We start from the raw sequence: 13,389 nt of genomic DNA, 5'->3' as shown, positions 1-13,389 counted from the left end.
AGTGGCCAAAGACTGTATTTCACAGAAGAGTAAAAATCTCAGCACAATGATGCTTCTGCAAATTGAGGATGGGGAATTGGGTGGGGTAGAGAGACCACGTTAATGAAGAAAAGGCTGCCATATGGCTTCATGCTCCATTAGACACATGAGCGATATTCCCTTTTAAGCTATGGCTTTGGATGACATTACATCCAATCGAGCTGTGGGATCTTGTTGAAAAAAGTGGTCCCACTCTCCCTTCTCTCCTGTTCCTGCCACATGTTTTGGCAGCCTCCCTTGCCTCAGGTTGGGCAATTCTGCAGTGCATGGATCCAGCTCACTGAGCGCATAGAAAAGTAACTCACCAAAATAAACCCAACATTTTCTTCCAGACTGGCAAGCTGATCCAGATGCATGTGGTCACACAACTTCTGAACATGGCAGATGCAGAGCATGGAGTGGGAGACTCAGACCCTTCTTCCACCCTCGCCTGCTACAGCCTTCTTCACTCACATTTGGTTCAACGTAATGAATGCCAAACGCCCCAACAGCAGGGAGACCTTTGTCCAGAACTCACACTGTCTAATACACAAAAGTCCAGCAGCCATGAAAGTCAAATCTATTGGTCAGTTATATAGCACCGAGAACATTTCCTAATTTTTGAGTGCTTAAGTTCATAATCTTCACATTTTATGTACATATGCATTTTATGTACATATGCAGTGTTTGTAAAATTCTCAGGATTTCCATTCCAGTGAAGGTAGTTTACAAATGGAAACAAATATATACTCAGCCTACAGCATCAATACTTCTGTGGATTTTTGGGCATATCCTCATAAGCAGTTTTTCACAGCACACACACGCTACTGACAAAAAGGTAGTATGTCTTTCAGTGCAGGCCAGGTAATATCACCCTGCCACCTCCATGCACGCCCTTTCTCACCAAAAGAGCTATCCCTAAACCCTGCAGATGTATATGCAACTGCCCAAACTGTATCAATGGACAAATCAGAAAGCTATATCCACCACTGCTTTCTGTTGAAAATCTTTATTGCTAGATATATTGTCAGCTAGAGCTCACAATCAGCAAGAAGATTTGTTTGGCTGTATCTGTATTGATATTTATGAAGTTTGAGGCACACGCTACAACAGACCAAATGTATGATTTTATTCTTTATTGAATAGTTACTGGTAACATAAGTTGGCAGGACAATACACTGCCAAAAAAAAAGCTCTCTTAATGTTAAATCAATGATTCATTTACTCTCCTCATGATTAATTGCAAAGTATTTGAAACTCTAATGACTTTTGTGGATGCAATATCGTTTAATCAAAAGGAAAAAATATCCAATCTGCATAGAGATACTGATTTTTCTCCTATGTCAGTAAAACAAGGAACTATTTGCTTCCTTTGCTCCAAGTCCTTGGGAAAGCTGTCCAAATCAATATGGAAGCCTGGACATCTCAGTATGGGAAATTCAAAGCTGTTTTTCTTTCAGAAAGGTGAGTCTGTCTCTTTGCTGCTGTACAAGTAACGCATGACTAAAACAATGGCTTGATTAACACTAATGTGCTGGCCAGAGCTGGCCTCCATCTGAAGTGTTCCAGAGTCAAAGGGAATCCCAGATGCTCAGTTCTTGGAATAGCTAGTTAAAAAAAAGACCACAACCCAGCAGGTGCCCCCAGTAGTCTGCAGACTGACCTTGAGCTTAGGCACCTCTCTAGCTTAGCATAAACTACAGCTGCTATGCCCTCCCTGTCAATCCTCCTCTCCAAGGGCTGGATTAGCACCAAACCCAGGCAAAGTGCCACCATGCCCAGACCAGGACTTCCAGTGCCAGGGGGCCCTTCCATGGCATGCGGCTTCCAGATGCGGACAAATTTCTGAAGAAAATACCCGGCCACTGTACATGCTTTAACTATACACTGGAGCATACTGATCCCTAGCGTTGCACACCGTGTCGATGTCTATACAGCGCTGGTTTGCTTTGTTTCAACGTGTGAACCATGAGAGTTCACCAAGTCTGTTCTCCGGGAGCCCTGTGGCACTGACCACCCAGACAGTGGGTGATATAATACAACATCCCCACTCCTGCCGAGATCCACTTGGGATACAAGGGATCCTCACCGCTCTTACTGAACTGGTGAGAATCGTGAAGGTAAGTCAGAGCAGCGTGACTGTGCCCCAGTCTGGCCGCCGTGCCCGGCGTGGGCAGCATGCCAGTGTCAGGCCATGGCAGCTGCGGGCTGTCAGCGGGCAGCCACACACTCCGTCCCTCCTGCTCTGCCCTGTGCTGTACGCAGGGCTGGCGGCTTCACACAGGCTTCTGGCCTCACAGCAGGGCAAAGCCCTGGCTATGCATCAAGGAGAAGAGGGGAAAGCAGGAAGTTTAAGGGATAGGTAAAGGACATTTAAACAGGCTTTTTGTGCCACATTTAACCCTTAACATGTAAATGACTGAGAAGCTAATCCATTAATGTACTCTTCTGCCCTTCTGCAGTCTGAACGCACCACCATGAATTCAGAGTGGGTTTGCTGGCAGGGGGCTTTAGAAAGTACTTTTTTTCTTACACTGGATAAATCTCTAGTATTTAACCATTTCTCTGATATAAGTACAGAGGGAGTGCAGAGTTAGAAAGCAGCTTGGAGACTGGGTCCCCTGCCCAACTCTGGCAGCAGAAAAGTTTCCATCTGTCCACAGAGACACTTATGTGGCAGAAGGAGGCAGGCAGCCGGGTCACAGCATGTGTCCAAAGACATCTTTGCTTATGTGACATAACATGGAAAAAAATTGCTGGAAAACAAAACTAATACATAACAAGAAAGGCTGCTGGCATCAGCAGCAAGGGGTCTGACTGGCTTGGGCCAGTGCAGATGGAGAGTGGAGTGAGTGGGAGAAGGCACAAAACACCTGGTAAACTGGGCAAAGCTTGAGACTGGGACAGGAGCTGCAGCCTTGGGTAACTGTCCCCTCACGTTCAGTACTTGGCCTCTCCTCTCCTTGGCTTCCTTCCTTCTGGGATTTCCCTCCTGTGTTTCCAAAATTTAAAGTCCTGTTGTGCCTCTGCCCAGGGAGCCAAGCAGGGAGGAGGCACCAGCACCAGCCAGAGCACAGGAAAGAGGCTGAAAGCAGATTGCAGGGGGTACAGGGAGAGGCCGAGTGGTCTCAGCTGGCCAGAGCAGGTACATGCCACCCCTCTCCTCAGCCCTGAAGACTAGTTAGCCACAAGTGAGAAACAGAGATCAGATCCCTCTCTTGCATGCAGAGGATCCCGCACATGTCAGGGCCATGCCTGCACTGTGCGTGCCACACCGGTACTTCCACTTCAGGCAGGGCTTGCTGGGGACCTTTCATTACCTGCCCAGCTCCAGGATGGATCCCATCCTGCTTGCTGCAGCAAGCACACCCAGGGGAAGCTGCCAGAACTTCCACTGAGACGTCAGACATCCCACCCAGGTTACTTGAGTGCAGGAGACCAAATTCTTTCTCAGCCTTACAGCCTCCTGAAGCTGCTGGGGCTCTCTGGCATGCAAGTCAGAGTGGTTGCCTGCTGTGTTTAAAAAGGAGTATAGTTCCAGCACATATTGCAGATTGCTTCATAGAAGAAGGCATGAAAAGAGCAATGTTCTGTTTTTAAATAGTTCTGTCCCATGTTTGCCCACTGCCTGCCCATGCTGGCAGGTGAGAGGAGGAACAAGCAAGGACTTCATCTACTGCTGGAGCCCTGAGCTGGGAAAGAGCAGTGTGAGGACGCCAGCTTGGCACTGCACCCTGTGGCAACGTGGTGCCACTTGCAAAAATGCAACTGAAAAAATGCCAGACATCTGTGCCCTCACTGTGTGAACCAAAATGGAAAAGAAGCAACTATTTTTCTTCCCACTGAGATTTATAAAAAGCCCCTGTGTGATCTAAACTGACACACAAAACGACAGTCTCCTATTGATTATTTTTAACCTAATTTAGCTGATGCTAATTGTACTGGACCTCTATAATTGTGCACAGAACTTGGAAGCAGCAGTAGGACAGAATTATCATCAGCTTCATGGGGCTAATGTTATGCCATTATCATATTTGATCCATGTTCTTGACATAGTTGAATGTTTACTGAATATCAGAATATCAGCATTTACCTTTCTTGGGAGCTTAATTTTTCATTTCCTTTCACATTTCCTTGTACTTCAGATATGACACACACAACTTAAAGTACTACAGGTTCTCCCTGCCCACCTCAGAGCTCTTCACCAGTCTCCCCATCAGCTGTCCCCCTAAGGTAAGATTCACCACCACACAGCCTTGACCTAGCTCACCTCATCCCTTCTTTAGATGTGTGCAAGAAGGGAAGAGTGTTTTCTTGTGCCAGGAGGGTCAAGACACTGAGGTTCTGGTTTGAGAGGGGGAGAGAACCTATGACTCCTCGTAGCAGATTCACTGCAAAGGTCTCAGCAACTTTTGGAGCACAGCACTGACGTCTCGTGTCTTTGTTGGATGCAGGACAGTACAACAAGGCAAGAAAGTTAAACGTGGCCCGAGCCATTTAGGCCTTAATGAAGCAAGACTTAAATTCCATCTGGCAACCAACCGTGGGAAAGCAGAGACCAGCGAGCCCAGGTGTAAAAGCACCACTTAATAAATGGACAGATACATTGTGCATTAACTGAAGTTTACAGATGGTGGTCCCAAGTTAGACTCTCTGTTAGGAGCCATATAATTGTCTAATGACTCTAAAAGCATCAAATGCACAGATAACAGAGCTGCCCCTGAACATTTTTGTACATTTTTCATTAGCGATAGATGAAAGAACTACCTTAGCTGTACCTGCTGTTTCCACAAATATTTTAGAGCCTAGTATGTCTCTACATTATGAAGTGGAATAATAAGCACTAAGTGTGCTTGCTCTTACCAAGAAGACAGATGTAATCTCTGCCGCTTCTCCCAGCAGGCTCTCCCAGTTTACTGGTTCCCCTCCCCTCCAGGTCCACTTCAAAGACAATCTTCTCCTTTCCCCATCAGCCTGAGTGAGCAGCTAGCTTTTTCAATTACAGCTGAGCTCAAAGAGCTGAACTGCGAGGTAGTTTAAGGCCCATAACTCAATTTCTTAAACTGTAAAGTTAGCAAAATGGGGAGTCTGTGAGGAAACAGGAGGAAAAAAAAATCTTTATTTCAACTCTTCTTTCAACCCTGTATGCTGGATACTTTTTCATTCCAGTGTTTTAAATATGTCTAATTACTTGTTGCAGTCATATCCACAGGGAAGTATCATTTAAAAGTTGAATGCAATGTAGTAAGGAAAAGCAGTAACTGCTGCTCAGAGTAAGCATAGGGAAGCGCCATCATCTTTATTAGGGCAGTTTGACCACTTCCGAGTCCATGGCCTGCAAGTGGAGAGCTCACCCTCTTTTTTGTTAATATAACTCTGTACCACCAGAGTATTTCCCTAGGACTCTTAAAAATAGAATCAATTGTGGTTTTAGAAAAAAACCACCTTTCTAATTGACTCCCTCTGGAAAATGTGAAGAAATGAATCTTGCACTGTGCCTAGAACTTGGTGTGGAAGTCCTGAGCAAGGGGTTTGCTGCCTGTGGCTGTCACAGCCCAACGGAAGCCTTACTTAGGATCTCTAACAGCATTAGGGTTCAAAGCCATCACTAGGGCACGCACTGGTACGGAAAGGATATCCAGAAGGCCAGACCCAGGAAGAGAGAAGCAGCCCCTTTCCCCATGCACTCTCTTTATTTATTTTCATTAGAGACTACTTTTCAGGATAGTATGTTATATTTCACAAAACACCCAAACCCTAATTTTTAATCAAACTCTTTATCATTCATAGTAGGAGACTACTGGGGAATGATCTAAGATCTACTAAAGTCAGTAAATTCCTTGCCAAGGACTGCAGTGACTGTAGGGTGAGGCCTTTGGTGATCTTGGGAGGGGGGGGATTTGTACCATGTGCTTCCACAAATAGCTTGCTAATGCACAGATAATTGATTGCTACACTTAGTGAATTTAAGATTCTGGTTTAGAGGAAAAGTACTTATGCAAAAAGCATTAGACTTCAGAAATCTTACGTTAACGATGCATCCATCCACATACCCATCCATCTCGCTACTTCTGGACCACCTCAGCACAGTCTAGCAGGAGCTATGTGTTTCCGCTTCATCAAATTATGACCATGAAGGATCATGACAGGAAAGACATGAACCATAGCGCTTCCCATCAAAAAATGCACGTACACAAAAACGCTTCATGAAATCTTGTCAGCCCCTCTGCAATCTTGTGTCAGAGGGAAAATAAGAAAAGCCCTAATGATGAGATAATTCTCTTTTCTGGAAAGACAAATTTCACTTATTTTAAAATAATTTTTCATTTTAATTTGATATTAAAGGATAGATTATGATATAATTTCCACCCTCTGCAAATCCGTGAAGAACCATTTCATTGGATATGGAAACCAGATTACGAACACAAAAGTATTAAATGAAAATGTGAAAATCCCTTTGTTAAGGCAATCTCATCTGATATTCCTGCGTTCTGGTTGGTGGAAGCAATACTTACATTTGACTGCAAGAGTGATATGAAGAAATTTTATAGAGAACAAATAAATTAAGTGATATTTATGTTAGTATTTATTTAAGTCCTGAAGATGACTTACTCAGAATGTATTCACATAAATTTTTGGTGAAGGTGTAGCAAAGATTAATTGAAATATTAAATCAATTTTATGACTATAGGGGAGAATGCAGTTCATCCCTATTTGTCACTGTATTCAATAAAGCACTACAGCTTAAGACTTTGATTTACAAATAGTGGAGGAAAGGACCTGAACACTAGAATACTGCTGGGTGTCTCTAAATTAAAGGATCTGTGTAAAAAAAGGAGTAATTCTTATCTACTGCTATTAGACTGGCACTACATGATATATGTAAAAGATGTAAATAATAAAAAGGACATACATAATGAGACTTTCAGGAGCTCTCAGACATGACCTGATTCTGTTCCCATTGTATTTCCGATGCAAGTCGAGTTAAGTCATGCTCACTGCATTTCTAAAACTCATGCTTTATTTTAGAACTGCATCTCTCATTTTTTATCCTGTTCGTCTGATGCCCTGTGAAATAACCTACAAGGTTAGAAACTACGACTACAGGTACACGTCCTCCATTATGTTAAATTATATCATATTCAGTGAGGTGAGGAATAATCTCCAGGATATGATGACAAGACTCATATTGAACTCAGTCTTCACACAGATGACAAAATGGTTTGGAAAAAAGGTTTATTCCACTGTGATCTTGTCCATGCTGATGTTACCTCATCAGCATGTACCAGTGCAATCCTACAAAGCTGCGTCTGGACATGAGACTTTTGCATTTCTCCACAAGGTTGTCCGAAACCATTTGAAAAATTTCTACTAACCTTCATGGACTTTGGGGTCAACGCCTATGGCTCCAGTTATGCTCCTCCCCCTGACCTTTCCCTCATCTTTCTCCATTTTGCTAAATGATAAAAAGCTGCGTATTTAGCAACTACACTTTAGCCTTGTTGCAATCCAGGAGCTTTCCTGGCATATAGCAAAGATGGGATTGCTATGTATCTCATCAGAGAAATGATGTGTTCAGCACCAATGGCAAAAGCACATAAATCAAGGTCAGAGATCAAAGCTATCTGATATTACAAATAACTGTTAACTTTTATTAATTTGAATGATCTTTAACAAAACACAGCTGATGTCCAGTGTATCACTGACTGCCCTCACATTCAGTAAAACTCTTTAAAATACATTGGACATACTGAAACACAAACACTCTGGGAAAACAGGGATGAAATTTCTGATAAAACAACAAAATTACCCAAGCCCAGCATAGCCTGAATGCCTTGGCAGAGAACATTGCACCAGGATCTGGGTATTTCGCAGGTTTTCTGTTAAAACAGAAGTGCCCTGACACCGAAATTGATCTTAATTATCAAACACGTATTTCCCTGCTTTTGCCACATTTTCCTAATAAATGTTTCTAATTCTGCCTCTGGTGGGTAATGTTTCTTTTGAAAGATTAGGGTACAGAGCAGAAAATTGAGTACAGTTTTTTAAACTCCTCTAGTTTTAAAACTTGCTCCTTGGTCTGCACTGAGCTTTGCACCAGTGGAGCAGTCTGTGCTTGGAGTGTATCAATACAGCTCTATTGATTCCAGACAGAGCAATGCCAATTTATTACAGGCGTGAACCTGGTCCTTTATCATATCCATGAACTTAGACTGTAAGTGGCTGAGCGAGCTTTCCTGACAGCACCAAGAAAGTCAGGGAAAAAAAATCTTTGATGATAGAAGATTGCTTAACGTCAGTGAAAACCACTAGACCTAGAAATACAGTTGAAACAAATTATTCCTGTCTCTGTATTATGTCTCACATGTCATGGTGTTATCTAAGTGCATGTTTGAATTAAACTAGTAGAGCTATGCACTCTCAGGAGAAAGTGATACTATAGAATGAACAACTACTGTGACAGTGGGCTCAGAGCTTAAAATCATATTTGTTAGCCAACCTCTACAGGCAAGTATTATTGATCAGAAACATTGTGAAATGTCAGAAGCTGTCTAGATGGCAATGCACCGGTGTTTTTTGCTGAAATATGGGCTAGAGGGAGGTCTACCCACATGAGCAGGCAGTATGCGGATCTGTGCTTTCTTGGCGAGCCAGAAATAAAAGCTTTGGCCATGTGTTGATGACCAGCTCAGTTTGCAAGCCACTATCAGAAAGGACAGGTTTCTAAGGTTCTTCATTGCTGATTTCAATATATGGATAGTTGAAGTGCTGATAATATAGGAAAATATATTTATTTTAGAAGAACAGATGTAATCTTCAGCCAGGCATCTTACAACAAACACTTCTCTCCTTCAGTCATACACAATTCAGCCAGCATCAACTTTGAATGGGGACATGACGCCAGCGGGAGCAGGCCAACAATTCTGTACATCTGAGAAAGGTCCCCTACTTCGTTTCTAATGACTTGTCACAAAGCGCCTCTGACCATCTTTAACTTGTCAGTAGAACTTACTGAGCAAACAGGGTTTCAGTCCGCTGCTTTCTCATATCCCAGTATATGAGTAGCTCTGAGAGGACAGAGAGGTCCCAGTACTTGTTTGTATCTTAGCTGGCTACACAGATTCTCAGAATCGTATTTCTACCTGAATATGCAGAATTGCAACATTTCATATTCAATATTCTCCTGTAGCCCACAAGGACACCCTCTGAGCGACTACAAAGTTTGTGTAAAAAATGGTGTAAACAAAGCTATTGTAAACTCTTGCTTATTTGCACAGCTCATCTGCAATATATTCATGGTGATAATGCAGCTGTAACACATGTATTACTTTTATAAGCTGTTCTACAAAGAAAAGGCAATATGCTTCAATTTCTGAATGAGCTCTTTGTATATGTCACTGCTTTAAATTCTTATTACCACCTATGGTATATACTTATTTCAATAAGATTATCTCTTGTATGAGCTGCTAATTACATAGTAGTGAATTATTTTTTGGTCAACCAACTGTTGTTGCATTGCCTTGAAGCTCTCAGGGAAAGACAGTAGCTTTTATTGCAGGGGATTATTCAGAAAATCCGAACTCAACAACGGGCCTGTTGTTGAAAGCTTTGATATGGCCAAACGATTAACTCATGGGATAAAAGTATTTTCTAGTTTTCTTACGAAAAAAAAGTTGGTCAGTGTAAGAGGGCTCAGGGCACCCTAAAACTCCTGCATTTAAAAAGAGAACTCCAATAGTTACTGAAACCTCTCGGGCAGAGATGGGAAGTCAGGTTTCTCTCCTCTTTCCTAGACACACTCCGTAGCCATCAGAATGCACTATGAAAAGCAAACCTATTGTCAACAGGCTTAAAAGCAACAGCAACAGCTGGGAACAGGCACTTCACTGAGAAATCCAGGGAGTACACAAGAGGGAAAAAGAAGACCCCAAATCTCTGCAATAAATACAGATAGCTGGCACCATTCCTCCCCGTGCGGTAAAAGAAAGCTCTGATGTCTGACTCTGGTGAGGGGCCACAGCGATGTGCCCTCAGCGTGCTCAGAGCCCAGCTCAGGCCCCTCAGCAGCAGAAAGCATCTCCCGACTCTCCAAGACTCCCCAGCTGCGGGAAAGTGAGACAAGAGCAGGGCTTAACTGCCCAGGCCAGCCCGCCAGCACTCGCCAAACAGCCCTTGTAGCTGCCTCGGGCACTGCCGGGCAGAGCGAGCTGCACAGGGGGTGGGCGAGAGAAATGAGATGCCCTCAGGAGTTAGGTGATCAATGCTCAGGGATTTTTCTGGATTGCAATGCTGATGCTTAAACATTACAGAAATACTGCTATAGGTAGCTTCATTGCTTCTGTGCTTTGGATCCAATGTATTAAACCCCCATGCAGATCTAATCTAGATCTAAGATGCTTTATATTCTTGCTGATTAACTCTCCCTTGAGATTAAGCAACAGTGAAGTACACTTGAAAGTGAGTGTGTATACACAGGCTTCAGTATTACACCAGCAATAATCCCATTTTAGTCTTCCTGCAAAGCACATGAACCCTGGAGACCGGCCATGTATGACGACTCCTCGTTCCGCACAAATGGCCCACGCCGGCCCCACGGCCACTCCAGCAGCAGGCGGCAGCGCAGGCCCCCCTGCACGCCTCCTCCTGCGAGGTGAGGGTGCTGAATAAAGCCTGAATAACCTGAACTGCTGCTGTATTTATGTTGCAGATGAGAAATCTAATAGTCTGTGGCTTGCCCTGGCCTCTAAAAAATCACTGTCCCATCCAGGAAGAGCCAACCTTGCATTTTACAGAGTAAGGATAATGAGGAGATGGAAAGAAGAAGCCAGCCTGCAGCACTGGGGCTTCCTTCCTCAACTTGAGACTTGACAGCTCAAAGGTGAACAAATGGCATCACCAAACGACCTTTCAGTGATATGTCCTTTCAGGTGCCATATTCTCTGAAGTAGCTTTCTCCGGTATAAGCCATTCTATCCCATTGCTCCTGTGAGGTAATCCCGTCAGCCTGTGCTACTTACAACCTCTGCCAGCCAGTGGCATAGTTACTGGAAATTGCTGGGAAAATACCCCGACTGGGAAAATACTGAAGTTTAATTTCAGAAAACTCTAGGACAAGTTTGTAAGCAGAAAAGATGTGTGAGATAATCTGAGCCATTTTCTGCTAGGGGACTTTGGATTTTTAGTGTGTTCATTGATTTTTGGCCTAAGTATCACCCTGTATTGAGATGTACATGTCCTGAACTGTATAACAGCTTTAACTGCCTTCATGGAAGTTGTCACAGCACAGAAAGTAAAATCAAAGCTCTTCCTCTTGAATGCTTGTGCACTCAACCTTTTGATTTTTCATCACAATACTAGATACTCACAGGTTCTAAATCAGCCCATCTCTATCCCAAAGCAAATTCCCATTCATGCCAGCTGAGAATTTGGCTCAGGACAGCATAAATGTTGATAACAGCGGTAGAACCCTGTGGGAACAGGACCCACATGTAAACATACGTAAGTTTTTTGGTCTTCAGGTCTTTACTGAAATGACTAGTAAATTTTAACAATATTTCGATTAAAAATTGAGTTGAAATTTTCATGAAGCAGCTCCAGTAGAGCTAGAAAGAAAGATTAAAAACTCTGCACTGTCTTCAGCTTAAAGCAGCTCCAACTACATTTTAAAATAATAGCTTGAGAAGTACTGCACAGAGAGTATGAGAAATGCTCCACAGCGAGGTGATCTATCAGAGGGAAACCTTGAAGCCTAAAAAGGAGGGAAAACATTAAATCCCCAGAATAAATATTGAAACGGGAGAAAAAAGGAGAGAGATTTCATTTTATTACATCATTTGATGTCATGAGCATGCACAGGGGAAAAGATTTATTTTTTCATGTTTCCCAGAGGGGCTGGTTCTGTAAACAGATGGAAGAGGGGCTGGAAAATCCAAACTCCAAACAGAAAAGGTCAAGGCACAACAGAGCTGTATTTTCAGATACAGTGATATAGTGGCCATAGCCGACACTGGGTTCGATTCCTTATTAGATTTCCACTGGTTTATGGTTGGTTGGGTTATGCAAATTCTCAATCTGCTGGAAATATGCATGCATAATGTCCGGTTTGCTGCAAAGCGTTCCCCTGGTGCAGTGGCAATGCTGTAATTACACTGGAGATCCTGGCACTTTTGTTTGAAAACCCTGTATTCAGTCACTTGCAGGTTTCTCAAGGAAGTAACTTCCCCTTGCTTGCTCTCAGACCAGAAGCTGGACATTTAAATTTGAAGAAAATGTATCTGTTAATCTAACTGTTCTATACCATTATATTCCTGTTTTCACAGCATACAAATTGGGATGTTAAAATGCATCTATCCATATTCTTTTAACTGCCAAATACTAGCTCTTAAATTCAGAAGTCCTTTTCAGCAAAATATGGTTTTGAAATTCAGACTTAGGTTTATGTGGGTAACCCCGCCAAACTGGCATGTACAAGGATTCTTCAAATAAAAGACCAGGCCCCTTCTCAGGGTACGGCAGCTGTTACTACTCCTGCATTTCTTGCAGCAGCACCTGGAGATGCAGTCAAATACCACATGCCCTGGTGCAAAGGAATTGTCCCTACAGCATGACTGATGCAGTGGCTGCTGCCCCTTTCTCCCAGTTTTGCTTTGTTTTTTCCCTATTTTTAAGTCTGGTCACCCTTACCTTATCTATTTAAATGATAAACTAGTTTCAGGAATCTCTCAATTATGTAAAATACTAAGCACAATGGCGCCATGTTCTCACCTAGCACGTAGCCGTGATCATAATAAATGGTATGAGTAAGCATTCACAATGCTGTTATATCCCTGTAGGCTTAATTTATACACACTGCATCATCCCATTGGTTGCAAGGGAAATACGCATAGCAGGTAAAGTTAAACACATACTCTGGATGTTGCATAATCGGAACATAAGTATATGGATCTATGAATTCAGTGTGTTTTGCTGTGGGCATATCTTAAGTTTCACAATCCAAACCAAAGAGAACCAAATCACGGTGAAAATTTTTATTAACAGCTATTTTCTTGGATCCTCTAGCTATTGTACAAAGCTTTTATTAATATATTAATATATTAATAAATTAGATAATAAATAACATATACCCCTATATAAGAATGTATCAATGAGCCAATATATAAAACTTCTATTAATAGTTTGTTGGATTTTTAGTCACCATGGTGTGTCTCATCAGAGGATATATTAGGTCTCTGCCTATTATTAATGGAGCTCATCAGGCAAAATATGCTGGAGTTTTAAACAACCTCTGCTTACAGAGCTGCCTAACTGTTCCGTTTTTGTTATTATTTTTGTACAGAATGATATGTTACGGTCTCTCGTTTTAATTAGATA

This window comes from Gavia stellata, chromosome 11 (assembly GCF_030936135.1).
Source record: "Gavia stellata isolate bGavSte3 chromosome 11, bGavSte3.hap2, whole genome shotgun sequence".
In the NCBI taxonomy this organism is placed as follows: domain Eukaryota; kingdom Metazoa; phylum Chordata; class Aves; order Gaviiformes; family Gaviidae; genus Gavia; species Gavia stellata.
The sequence above is the reverse complement of the archived record's forward strand: the minus strand, read 5'-3'. Positions refer to the sequence as shown.